At 40.6% G+C, this 13,939-nt stretch overlaps 1 protein-coding gene across 25 annotated transcripts in view; it reads right to left on the bottom strand.

Annotated features, from left to right (window-relative positions):
- DLG2 (discs large MAGUK scaffold protein 2) overlaps window positions 1-13,939 on the bottom strand; it is a 2,369,976-nt gene that overhangs the window by 1,363,643 nt on the left and 992,394 nt on the right. The gene's annotated exons all lie outside the window — the stretch shown is intronic.

Raw genomic sequence — 13,939 nt, 5'->3', positions numbered from 1 at the left:
GTGGGAGGATCTAAATCAATTCAAGCAGTGATGATTAATTAACGTTAGTCTGCAACATTTCCCAGGGTCTGCAGATGGATCAAAAAATTAAGTTTTATGACTCTGTGACCGTACATACTTCCACTCAGCTCACTGTAGGTAAAGACTTTGATTTTCTGCATGCAGAAAACAATACCAGAATACAATGCTTGTTTTGTAATGATGTTTCTTGGAGATAGTATCTCCTTCTTCACGTTCTGGGGATGTTCTGAGATGGTTTCCTGGTTTGAGGGCCCTTGCATAACAATGAATGGCTTTATTTTTTTTCTTCCAAGAGCATCAGAAGCATTTACCTTTTAGAATGAAGGAGAATAAGCTACATTCACAAATGTAACACATAATTTAGAGAGAGGACCAGATTCAAAGTGGGGAATCTTGAGTTCTACCTTTGAATTAAACAACATACGAACTACCCACTCCAGATTGGGCTTCCCTGGTGGCTTAGCTGGTAAAGAATCTGCCTGCAATGTGGGAGACTGGGTTTGACCCCTGGGTTGGGAAGATCCCCTGGAGAAGGGAATGGCTACCCACTCCAGTGTTCTGGCCTGGAGAACTCTGCGGACTGTATATCCATCGTGTCTGACCTTCCCTCTCATATCTGAACATGGGGGTTCACTTCAACTCCTGAGCCTCAGTTTCTTCTCACATAAAATTGAAATGCAACCAATGCCTTCCTCATAAGGGATTACAAACATGGCATATTTTTAAAGTGAGCCTTAAAACTAGAGTGCCATAAAAGCATTAATGTCTGCTATGTCCAGTTTTCAGAAGAAATTTATCACCACTTAATAATGCAGTATTTACTGCGGGTCAAGACCTGAGGTAAAAACTCAAGATACAAACGTGAATAAGGCATGATCCCCTCCTGCAAACTGCTGATAATTTAGTATATTTCTGTGTGTGTGTTGGGGGAGGGTGGGGCTCTATCTAAAATTATAGAATCTAGAAAAGCAACCTGGTAGCATAGTCCTTGATCATTAAAAGTGTTTGATATAAATGTTTACATATTGATCATTTAATGTATATCTAGTAATTTCTCAACTTTGCTTAAAGACGAAAAGTACAAAGCACACTGAATCACGGTTAAAGAGAAAGGGAGTATAATCGTATCTAACCCACCTTCATTTTTATTTGACACGGGCAGGGCTTTCTATTCTTTTCCTCTAAAATTTCTCTACCTAGGAAACCACAGATGGAAACATATAATGTAAGACAGCAGGGACTCAGGACCACGTCTCCTCAAACTATCTCCCTGCCTCTATGGCCATTCATTCAGATGTCAGCATCAGGCGGTCAGTCCGTAGACTTAATTTTCCTATAAACCTCTTTTTAAAACCTGTCGTTTCTGAGAAGGCATGATTTTACCTAGTGGCGGTCCTGGTAAGACCCCTGTTCGTCAGATATAAAACCTGAGAAGCCATGAGTTTTACTCTTAACAAATCAGTACCTTTCCTAAGCCAGTCAGGGAAAGTTAAGTCTCAAGAGGAAACAAGGTATCAGGTCACGAGACACCATCACCTTCTTCCAGTTTCCAAGCCAACAAGAGCACCTGCAGACGCTGTACTATTCCCCCTGTTCATTACTGTAAGGTAACTTCTCCTCGGTAGGTCTTCCTCTTGCACTTCACCACCACCTCCTCTTTCTCTCGCTCTCCCCTGATGCCAGGCTAGACCAGAAGCTGATGCTCTGGGCTTGAGTACAAACAAATCAGAACCTGTTCCAACTGCCTATTAACATGATAACTTGGAAGGCAGGTACCACATCTTATGCATCTGTGCTTCCACAAAGTAGACACAGAAGCACAGCAAATATTTGGGGAATAAATGCATGAATGAATGGGACAAGATTACAGGATGGAACTTACGTGTGCTTGCTTTTTCTCTAGATCCTTTTACATCCTATTTGTCGAAACTGTTCTGATATATCTTTCACTCCCCCCAAATGAACAGGTTTGAATGATAAATTTATTTGGATGACAAATTTATTCCTTTTTTTAAGCCACAATCTTTTAAAACATAAAAAGATGTTACAAAGCCTTTTCCATCCCATTTGGAAGATCAAATTTTGCTAAATGTATGATATCAAAGATGTAACTATTCAGATAAAATACTTGAAAATGGAAAATAATACAAAATGCCCACTTTTACTTAGGGTGAATTTATTTAATCTCGAAGTCAGAATTTGTTTAATATCGGCAAATTTTAATTTAGGAAGAAAGCTCAATACCAACTTGCTTTTCTTTTCTTTTTTATGTTAAAATTTTTAAAATTAAGGTATAATTCATATACCATAAAATTCATCTTTTTATACTTCAATATGTATAATTCATAGTTTTTAGCATCTTCACAGCATCTTATTTATTCCTGAACCTTACTGTGGATGTTGAACCTTATAAGGATCTTGAGTTTCTCCCATCCATGGACCCAAGTTCCCATATCTAGTTATTGAACACATGCTTACCTGGGGAAAATGTCCTTTATTTCAGCAGGTCCCACTGATCTTATTCTTCCTCCCTGTCTCAGCTCAGCTCAGCTCAGTTCAGTTGCTCAGTCATGTCTGACTCTTTGTGACACTACAGCCTGCAGCACGCCAGGTCTCCCTGTCCATCACCAACACCCAGAGCTTGCTCAAACTCATGTCCATAGGATTGGTGATGCCATCCAACCATCTCACCCCTTGTTGTCCCCTTCTCTTCCTGCCTTCAATCTTTCCTGGCATCAGGGTCTTTTCCAATGAGTCAGCTCTTTGCATCAGGTAGCCAAAATATTGGAATTTCAGCTTCAGCATCAGTTCTTCCAATGAATATTCAGGACTGATTTCCTTTAGGATTGATTGGTTGGATCTCCTTGCAGTCCAAGGGACTCTCAAGAGTCTTCTCCAACACCACAGTTCAAAAGCATCAATTCTTCAGTGCTCAGCTTTCTTTATAGTCCAACTCTCACATCCATACATGACTACTGGGAAAACCATAGCTTTGACTAGACGGACTTTGTTGGCAAAGTAATGTCTCTGCTTTTTAATATGCTGTCCAGGTTGGTCATAACTTTTCTTCCAAGGAGCAAGGGTCTTTTAATTTCATGGCTGTAGTCACCATCCGTAGTGATTTTAGAGCCCCCCAAAATAAAGTCTCTCACTGTTTCCATTGTTTTCCCATCTATTTGCTATGAAGTGATGGGACCAGATGCCATGATCTTAGTTTTCTGAATGTTGAGTTCTAAGCCACCTTTTTCACTCTCCTCTTTCACTTTCATCAAGAGGCTCTTCAGTTCCTCTTTGCTTTCTTCCTTAAGGGTGGTGTCATCTGCACATCTGAGGTTACTGATATTTCTCCCCCGCCTTCCTCCCCCTAACTTGATTCAAAGGGGCTTGCAGATATCCAGACTTGTCCAGGGCCAAGCCATGACTATAGGACTCCTATTTTGAAGTTCCAAGTTTCCTTTATTGACAATCAGAATTTAGCTTTTTAATCCCAAAGTAAAGTTATAGGCAGAGTAGCAAAGGCTCTTTCATTCTTTAAGAGCTTTCCTTCTGAGTGAAGAGAAGTGGCAGCCACATTTCTAAGAAATATTTTAACATTTTTCAGTGACCCTTTTTATTCTATGCATAACCAACTTTCATAATCATAGTTTAGTGCCAAGAATCAGCTGTCAATGACATCTGTGTACATATAGTCCCCTTTAAAAAGAGTTTCAATCAAGGCCTCCTCCTGAAATCTCTCAAACACAGGAAACCAAGCCTGAAATTATTTACTCACTTCAACTGCAAATTTCATCTTTTTCAAATGGCTTAATTATAAAGTCATGGAATATAATGAGACTGACTAACTCTGAGTTAGCAAGTACAATTATAATTAATAGGAGACTTTGACAAATGTTTATAGAGCTTTGAAAACAGGAGGTCAAGACATCAATTACAGAGGTAACAAACTTTTTTGTTTTCCATTTATAATTCATATCCAAGTGACCACATATTGTAACATGTGGCAAAGGCCCCAGCTTTTCAAACTTTAGCTTATAGTACTGGTGACTGAATCATAGAACAAAACAGAACACCACACAGGACAGATTTTCATCAATCTAACAGCTATTTATCCACTAGCCCCCACCCTCACCCCAGCCTTTCATGGACATAGTTGGTTCTTTCCTTTATGATGACATCACATTTCATAAGTACTTTTGTTAGTACACTGTTACTACTTTTTAAAATCCTATCTTCCTCTGGAGATGTTGAACTTTTCAAGAGTGGGAGAAATATTTCATTTATCTTTAAGTCCCGAGGGCCAAACAGTGTGCCCGTGACTATGTAACTGTGACACAGTCAATGACCAGAAACAGTTTGATGAACAAATATAAGCATTTCAGTGGCCAATTTAATTTGTTTTTAAAGCCAACTGGAGAGAAATCTGGGAATAGATGAACACTCTATTAGTCTATAGTTTTATTTTTGTGACTGAGTCCACATTCTAAATCTAAAATAGTTACAGTGTTCAGCACATTAAATCCCCTCCATCTGTTGCATGATTTCCTTAGCATGGTGGAAGCTGTTCCCCTCAGCTCCCACCTTCTGAGGATTCCTACAGGCATAACCAGGAATTAGACTAAAGCACCACTACCTAAACCCCTTTCCTCCCACTGGCATTTCTTTGCCTCTCAGCCAGAAAAAAAAAAAAAAAAGTGGACCCAGAGGACGGTATGTATTTTTTTCAGGAAAGAGAGGTTTCATCATAGACCAATAGAGATTACAGTGGTTAATTTTATGTTAGTTGGACTAAGTCACAGGTACTCAGATGCTTAGTCAAACATTATTCTGGGTGTTTTTGTGAGGATGTTGTTGAATGATATTTACATCTGTAGACTGAGTAAAACAAATTACTTTTCATTGTGTATGTAAACCTCATCCAATTAGATGAAGGTCTGAATAGGACAAAAAGCTGAACTTCCTTCCTCCAAAGAAGTGAATTTGATGGTGTCTGATGACCTCTGAAATAGCACTTGAGCTCTCTTTGGTTCTATAGCAGCTTCTGGCCATTGGACTCAAATAGGGACATTGGCTCTGCAGATTTTAGACTTGCCAGTTTTCATAAACATGCGAGCCAATTCTTTAAGATAAATCTCTCTAGATAGATAAATATCTATAAATATAATAGACATTGATAGACATGAACAGACATCTCCTATTAGTTCTTTTTCTCTGGGAAATTCTAATGAGTACAGGGATCAAATGTCTAGAGACCTTCCCATTACCAGTGAACTAATTTGATGCCAAATGAATATAATTTCCAAAGAGCCACCTCCATAAGCCATTATATGTGTCTTTATACATGTACACGGTGTGTGCATACACAAGATATATAAACATATATAATATACATTTATATTCAAATAATTTCATCTATCTCAGACCAGCTTTCAGGGGTAATTATAATTATCCCCACTTAATGGATGAAAAAACAAGGTTTAGGAAGGTTTACTCAGGCCAAGATAGCCAAGAAGTATGGAACTGAGATCAACAACCAACTTCCACGTGACTCCAAAGGTCTAAGTTATTAATAACTACACCACACTTATTTAAAGTATAGGCAGAGTACATCATGTGAAATGCCAGGCTGGATAAAGCACAAGCTGGAATCAAGATTGCTGAGAGAAATATATCAATAACTTCATATAGGCACATGATACCAACCGAATGGCAGAAAGCAAAGAGGAACTAAAGAGCCTCTGGATGAAGGTGAAAGAGGAGAGTGAAAAAACTGGCTTAAAACTCAACACTCCAAAAACTAAGATCACGGCATCTGGTCCCATTATGTCAAAGAAAAATAGACAGGGAGAAAGTGGAAACACTGGCAGATTTAATTTTCTTGGGCTCCAAAATGACCACAGATGGTGACTGCAGCCATGAAATTAAAAGATGCTTCCACTTTGGAAGAAAAGCTATGAAAAACTTAGACAGCATATTAAAAAGCAGAGATATCACTTTGTAGACAAAGGTCTAATCAAAGCTACAATTTTTCCAGCAGTCATATACAGATGTGGACCATAAAAAAAAAAAGGCTGAGTGCCAAAGAACTGATGCTTTCAAATTGTGGTGCTGGAGAAGACTCTTGAGAGTCTCTCAGACAGTAAGGAGATCAAACCAGTCCATCCTAAAGGAAATCAACCCTGAATATTCATTGGAAGGACTGATGCTGAATCTGAAGCTCCAATCCTTAGGCCACCTGATGCAAAGAACTGACTCACTGGAAAAGACCCTGATGCTGGGAAAGATAGAATGCAGGAGGAGAAGGGGACGACAGAGGATGACATGGTTGGATGGACATGAATTTGAGCAAACTCCATGAGATAGTGAAGGACAAGAAAGCCTGGGGTGCTGAAGTCCATGGGGCTGCAAAGAGTTGGACATGACTGAGAGACTGAATAACAACACACTAATGAAAAGGCTGAATATTGCCACCCTGCTTATTTAACTTCTATGCAGAGGACATCATGAGAAACGCTGGGCTGGAGGAAGCACAAGCTGGAATCAAGATTGCCGGGAGAAATATCAATCACCTCAGATATGCAGATGACACCACCCTTACGGCAGAAAGTGAAGAACTAAAGAGCCTCTTGATGAAAGTGAAAGAGGAGAGTGAAAAAGTTGGCTTAAAGCTCAACATTCAGAAAACTAAAATCATGGCATCTGGTCCCATCACTTCATGGCAAATAGATGGGGAAACAGTGTCAGACTTTATTTTGGGGGGCTCCAAAATCACTGCAGATGGTGACTGCAGCCATGAAATTAAAAGACGCTTGCTCCTTGGAAGGAAAGTTTTGGCCAATCTAGATAGCATATTAAAAAGCACAGACATTACTTTGCCAACAAAGGTCCATCTTGTCAAGGCTATGGTTTTTCCAGTGGTCATGTATGGATGTGAGAGTTGGACTATAAAGAAAGCTGAGTGCCGAAGAATTGATGCTTTTGAACTGTGGTATTGGAGAAGACTCATGAGAGTCCCTTGGACTGCAAGGAGATCCAACCAGTCCATCTTAAAGGAGATCAGTCCTGGGTGTTCATTGGAAGGACTGATGCTGAAGCTGAAACTCCAATACTTCGGCCACCTTACGTGAAGTGCTGACTCACTGGAAAAGACCCTGATGCTGGGAAAGACTGAGGGCCGGAGGAGAAGGGGACGACAGAGGATGAGTTGGTTGGATGGCATCACCGACTCAATGGACATGGGTTTGGATAGACTCTGGCAGTTGGTAATGGACAGGGAAGCCTAGCGTGCTGGGGTTCATGTAGTTGCAAAGAGTCAGGCACGACTGAGCGACTGAACTGAACTGAATGAAAATAAGCTTTATTTCATGGAGGTGAAAATGTATGCATTTTTGCATCTTCTTTAACCCAGTTTTGCCTGAATTACCTGAGTATATATTAGCCCATATTATTTCACTTAATATTGATGAGAATGACACCAGTATAAGCATCCATTACATAATCATTATCATGGAGGCGTTTTGGATATACTGCCTCTAAAGGGAGGTTTTTCTGAGTACACAGAACTGGGCATTTTCTATCCAACTTTACACATGTGGACACTGAGGCTCAGTTTAGCGGCATGTCCAAGTTCAAGCAGCTAGAAAAGTGAGTGAGTAATGAGGGCAAGGGGGCAAAACCAAGTCTGGCTTTGTTCTTCTCCTTAGACTGTTTCCCAGAATTAAGTCCTGTAACACTCAATGTCCTCAAATGCTCTTTCACCCAACTACAGAGTTCAGTTCTGCTAAGTTTCTGGATTCACAGAAAAAACATGGTGGGCTTGTATTAGATAGGACTATAGCTTGTAGAGTTAGACTGCTATAGGAAAAAAGAGGGCATGATACAGGCTCCTCCAGAATTATATACACCGTTCTGATACGCACCCTGACAGGCAGCATAGGAAGTAGTTAGGAGCACTGACTCTGGAGGACGCTTGCCTCGGCTGGAGCCCAGTCCTGTCATTTACCAATTGTGTTACCTTGAGCAATCCGCTTAACCTGTGCCTCAATTTCTTTAATTGTAAAATAGTGTTCATCCAACAGGCTTGTGAACGTATAAAATGAGTTAACACACATTTTAAAAAGGGAAATTGTGATTCGCACCTATCAGGCTCTCTGGAAGTGTTAGCTATTGTTGTTAATACTGAATACTTCATTCCTCATTTGCAATTTATGAGGCTACTTAGAGAGAAAATACAAATGTGTTTCTAAATTCTGACACCATTCTCACTTGACAGGTAAGTAATCAACATTATAAAGTAGAAACATTAGGCTATCAAGATATTTCCACACAGTGATGGAAACTAATGTATCTTGTAAATGAGAAAGTACCATTATTATGAAGCTAAAAACATGGGTAATATGAAAATTATAAGCATACATATTAAAACACAGTAATGACAAAATACAAATTCATGTCCTATTCTTAGACAAATAGAGCCTTTAAAGTAAAAATTGAAAGAAGTATGAGGGGACAGAACACAGATTGATGCTAGTAAGTAGATTCTATTGCACAAAATTTACATTTGTCCCTATCTAAAAAATTTATTTTTGTGGAAAGAGCACTGAACTGAGTCAAACAACTTGAGTTGTTCTGAATATATTTATTTGTGAAGGGTTAATGCGCCGAAGAACTGATGCTTTTGAACTGTGGTGTTGGAGAAGACTCTTGAGTCCCTTGGACTGCAAGGAGATCCAACTAGTCCATTCTGAAGGAAATCAATCCTGGGTGTTCTTTGGAAGGAATGATGCTAAAGCTGAAACTCCAGTACTTTGGCCACCTCATACGAAGAGTTGACTTATTGGAAAAGACTCTGATGCTGGGAGGGATTAGGGGCAGGAGGAGAAGGGGACGACCGAGGATGCGATGGCTGGATGGCATCACTGACTCGATGGACATGAGTCTGAGTGAACTCTGGGAGTTGGTGATGGACAGGGAGGCCTGGTATGCTGCGATTCATGGGGTCGCAAAGAGTCGGGCACGGCTGAGAGACTGAACTGAACTGAACTGAATGTTCTCTACCCTTGAGAAAACAAATTGAAATAGCATGGACTCTGAGTCTGAGAGTTCGCTGCCACATACCTGCTTCATGATAGCTGCCAGTTAAGCAATTATATTGACTACGAGTGCCAGATGGAGACAACAATGCCTGTTCTGTATGCAGTATTTTGCATAGGGTCCAATAGAGAGTACTCGCAATAAATATTTGTACTCTTATTTCCAGTCCTCATTCTCCTCACCTCTAAGTCCTTTCCATTATATTTCCATAATACCATGATCCCAAGTCCAGCATTCTAGGCTGATTTTATTAAAGAAGTTGCTACCTGTATTCGTCTGGCATTTTCTATTACACAGTGCATTTGTTTCTTCTTTTAAACAGCTGAGTTTTAAAGATAGGTTTTAGCAAGTGTTCTCAGCATCCCAAATGTATCCTTGAATAATCAAATAGAAAGAGAACAGCTTCCCAGACACCATTTCTGTGAAGAGAATTGCTCTGATCAAAATGCCTCCTTCACTGAATGACCTTTCTGATAAGACTAAATTGAAATGGCTTAAGTACTCATTATAGCTTTACTTAACTTTGCAGCTGATTCCTGCAAACTGAATCCATTGAATGTTTGAATGGCATCAAAATCAGCATTCTGGGAAGAAACACTGACGCTTTCAAAATAGTCCTTGGTGGTTTCAGGTGGGTTCTTTCCAAGCAATAGATTTTTAGCTGAGGCTGCGAGTCAAGCCACACCACTATTTACCAGTAATTGTTATCTGCCTCTTCTTTCTTCCATTTCTACACCTAACTGCCAAACGTTTTGTGGCAATATCTTTACATCCAGTTGTTAAAGTAATATCTTTCCCTTTCATGCAACAAGATACATGCAAAGCACTGTACACAAATGATGGTCATCTATCCAAAAAGTAGCTGAATATCCACAATGTGCCAGGCACTGTTCTAGATGTGGCAGGTGGGAAAAAAAAAATAAACGAAACAGACAAAATTCCTGACCTCATAAGTATATGCTCAAGTAGGGGAGAACAAGTGAATAAACGCATCATGTAGCATATTTCATCTTGACAAATGCGATAGAGAAAAATTACACAGGGCTGGGAAGAGGAAGCCTGGGGGCCAGGGACAGCCTCACAGAGATGATGATATTTGAGGCAAGATCTAAACGAGGTAAGGGGCAAACGTGCTGCCGCTGTTTTTCTCTTTCAAATCAGAGAAACAAGGGCCTGAGGTGAATCACATTTGGGAAACGGCAAGGGAGCTGAGACAAGGTGGGAAAGTGGCTGGGCATGAAAACAGAAGGTTCTTTGGTGCCCAGATGCTGACAAAAACATTCAGCAGTCCTGGGGACTCTGTGTGCCAAGACAGGAGAATGGCAAGCATTGGCTGTTCTCTCTAAATACCAGGCTGCCCATATTTGGTTAGCAATAATTGATTCTCAAGAGTTAATGCACTACCATCTATTTTGATATTGTACTCATCAAACCTACTTATTCACTACTTCATTCTCAGAATTTTTCACTTATTCTGACAGATGATTATTATAGTTAGCATCTGTGGTACAATGTGCTACAGATTTAGAGATGAACAATATGCCCTCACATATTACGGCAAAGACTCCGGAGACCCAGGTTCAATCCCTGAGTCAGGAAGATCCCCTGGAGAAGGGCATGGCAACTCACTCCAGTATTCTTGCCTGGGACATTACATGGACAGAGGAGCCTGGTGGGCTTATAATCCACGCGGGCACAAAGACTCAGACACGACGGAGTGACTAACATACCAAGCCATGTTTTCTCCCCGCCCCCTACCTCCACCACTGCCAAACACAAAGCTTGACTACATTTCCCAGTCTTCTTTGAAATCAGTAAGGGCCCTCTGCCAAAGTTTTGACCAAATTGAATGTCAGAAGAAGTGATGCATTCTCTTTGCAGGCTTAGCCCCCTAAATAACTCCATGGAGCTCCTCCATGGTCTCCCTCTTCCCTCATCAGCTGGAAAGATACAGAGAACCAGAGGGTGACTCTGAGACCCTGGGATGGTTGGAGTCATTGAAAGATCCAGATCTGGGGGAGAATATCTGTAGGGAGCAGACTCTATTTTCTCTGCCACTCTCCACCCACCACATAGATCTGGGCTATGAAGAGAGAGAAACAAACTTTATTGTATTAAGCTGCTTGATGTAGTGTATTAAGCCACTATTTGTTCAATAGTCTGCCTGCATTGATGATTACAAAGAACTTACCTTTTAGTGGAAAAAAGAACCACTGACAATGTTGGTAATAACAGCTAGAGTAAGTGAAGTACACATTTCTCTAGGATTCAGCAATGTATTGAAAGGATTAGGGAAAGTCTAAAAAGAGTTGAAGCTTGTGTCATGATTAAAAGAAAGGGTAGCACTGACCTGAGAAAGCAAGGTGAGACAAGGACATCCCAGGCAGAGGCCAGCACATGCAAAGGCGCTGAGGCACAGCAAAATAGGGCCCATACTGTTCCCACCTCCCACTGTGGTGGGAACTATAAAGCAAACGCCCTCTGGACTGGAGATTAGGATGCGTTAGGGTGTATGGGGATGATGGCAGGATGCACTGGTAAGGATCAGATCTTAAAGGCCCTACACACCATCCAAAGGAGTTAAGACTTCATCTTGAATCAGATGGAAAGAGAAATAATAAGGGCAAACTCAAATCCAAACTTCCTCTGGATTCCATTTGCACTATCTCAGCCCCCCTGGATTTCTCCAAGATTCAGTGTATCTATCATTAACAATATGTCCATATTCTCAAAAAGGTAAGTTTTCAGAGGGCAGGCTCTCTCTCTTCTTCTAATTTGGTTTTAAAGTTAAGAAGTAGGCATTCAAAGTATTTACTATATTTAAGTTGAGAAAGCACTTTCCTTATATTTAGTTTTGATTCATAAGTAAACCACCAGGGACAAAAAAGGAGTTCAGTTATATATTCTATGCTGCCTCTGCTCCAGGCTGGAGGGAATCAAAGAGTGGGGTGCTTATGATGGGGTGTCAGCGTGTCTACCAGGAGCTCTAAAACCCCAAGTCATGGCTATTGCACAACGGGCTCACTCACAATTTCCACTCCTGCTTCTACTGAGTCTGGTAGCGTAATAATTCAACCATCAAATGAAACCATTTCTGATTAAATATATGCTGGGCATTTTCCATACAGTGTCATTAACCACAATACCAGCTGTTACTGTCTTCATTTTATAGATGAGAAAACAGTTTCCAGGGGTTTCACAGTCATATATACATATACTTGTAGAGCCAGAATTTGAATCCAAGTCTGCCTGACTCGAAGCCCTGGGTCTATCACATCCCCTGCAGTCTAACGTTATAGGAGCAGGATCTCTGTGCTTCAGAAAAGTCTGGGGGTTCTGAGTCCAAAGCACCATTTATTTTGAGACTTGTATTTTATCTTAAAATTCCTATGAACTCAGTATGCTTCTTAATGACAAAACTGACTTTTAAAAAATTACTACTTCCCTGTTTGAATTAATTGCCATAAGAAAAGGATTATACATGTGTAACCTCATCTCAGCATGTCTTTAACAACAGTGACTTGCCATGATTACCTTGGTTTTTAATGCTCCTGACACGAGGCCACACACCCCTACAGGGTATGCTCTGGAGGTTAAGAAGCCAAACGCTTCATCAGGCAGCCCCATCACCTTCTTTCCACACTTCAGGGATGTACCTGGGACAATACCATGCTTGACCCTGGAGCAGCAGGGCCTCTGAAGACTTGTAACTCTACAAATGCCCTCTAGTTAGGCAAACAAGATGACAGGACTAGGGGCTGAGCTGTACAGTCTTCTACTTGGGGGATGGCTTGTCAAGTAAACACTGCTGAAAACTCCTATCTTGCTCAGTGTTCCTGTCTATTCACCTCTGCCAAACACAGTGACTTTGGTCTTGGCTATTGTCCATGTACATCAGTCCGTAGCAGAGAGGAAAATAAGATGAAGTAAAAGATGGCTTGTCTAGAAAATTCTGGAATAATTACTAATTTGCAGGCATAGGGCAGCAAATTTTAGTGCTCTTTTTCCGTGACTAGTGTGGGCCTCTCCCCTTGGTTTGATCATGACTTCTAAAAATTCACCTGAGTCAATCACTAATCTGAGAAAAGACTTAAAAGTGACTACAGCAACTTAGCGAGGAAAAAGCCGTTGGCTCCAAGCAGATTTATGAAGTTAGAGAGATGCTTTGTTTTGGTTCAGTTCTGTCCTCTTGTATCTTTGTTATTTCTTAGTGGAATATGGACTTCAGAGGCAGAGGCTTAGGTTCATATCAAATTTTGTGATTCTGGGAATATCTGTTAATCACCCATAACATAGTGATTAAACATTTTTACATACTCCATTTAAAGCTGTTGTAACATATTGGCTATAATCCCTGTGCTGTACAACATATTCCAGTGGCTTCTTGATATCAATGCAGGAGACATGGGTTCAGTCAGTGGGTTAGGAAGATCCTCTGGAGGAGGAAACAGCAACCCACTCCAGTATTCTTGCCTGGACAATCCCACAGACAGAGGAGTCTGGGGGTCAGGGAGGGGCTAGAGTTCATAGGGTAGAAAAGAGTTGGACATGACTGAGTGACTGAGGACACACCTCTTAGTCCCCTAGCCCTGTCTCGCTATTCCCCCCTCCTTTTTCTGCACTGATAATCACTAGCTTGTTTTCTGTGTCTGTGAGTCCCCTTCTATCCTGTTCTGTTTGTTTTACTTTTTAGATTCCACTTACAAGTGGGATAATGTACAGTATTTGTCTTTCTATGATTGTTTTACTAAGCATAGTACTTCTCAGGTCCATTCATATTGTTACAAATGAAAAATTTCATTATTTTTCATGAATGAGTAGTATTCCA

The sequence above is a fragment of the Ovis aries genome, chromosome 21, assembly GCF_016772045.2.
Source record: "Ovis aries strain OAR_USU_Benz2616 breed Rambouillet chromosome 21, ARS-UI_Ramb_v3.0, whole genome shotgun sequence".
Classification (NCBI taxonomy): domain Eukaryota; kingdom Metazoa; phylum Chordata; class Mammalia; order Artiodactyla; family Bovidae; genus Ovis; species Ovis aries.
This window is presented reverse-complemented; position numbering and strand designations above follow the sequence as displayed.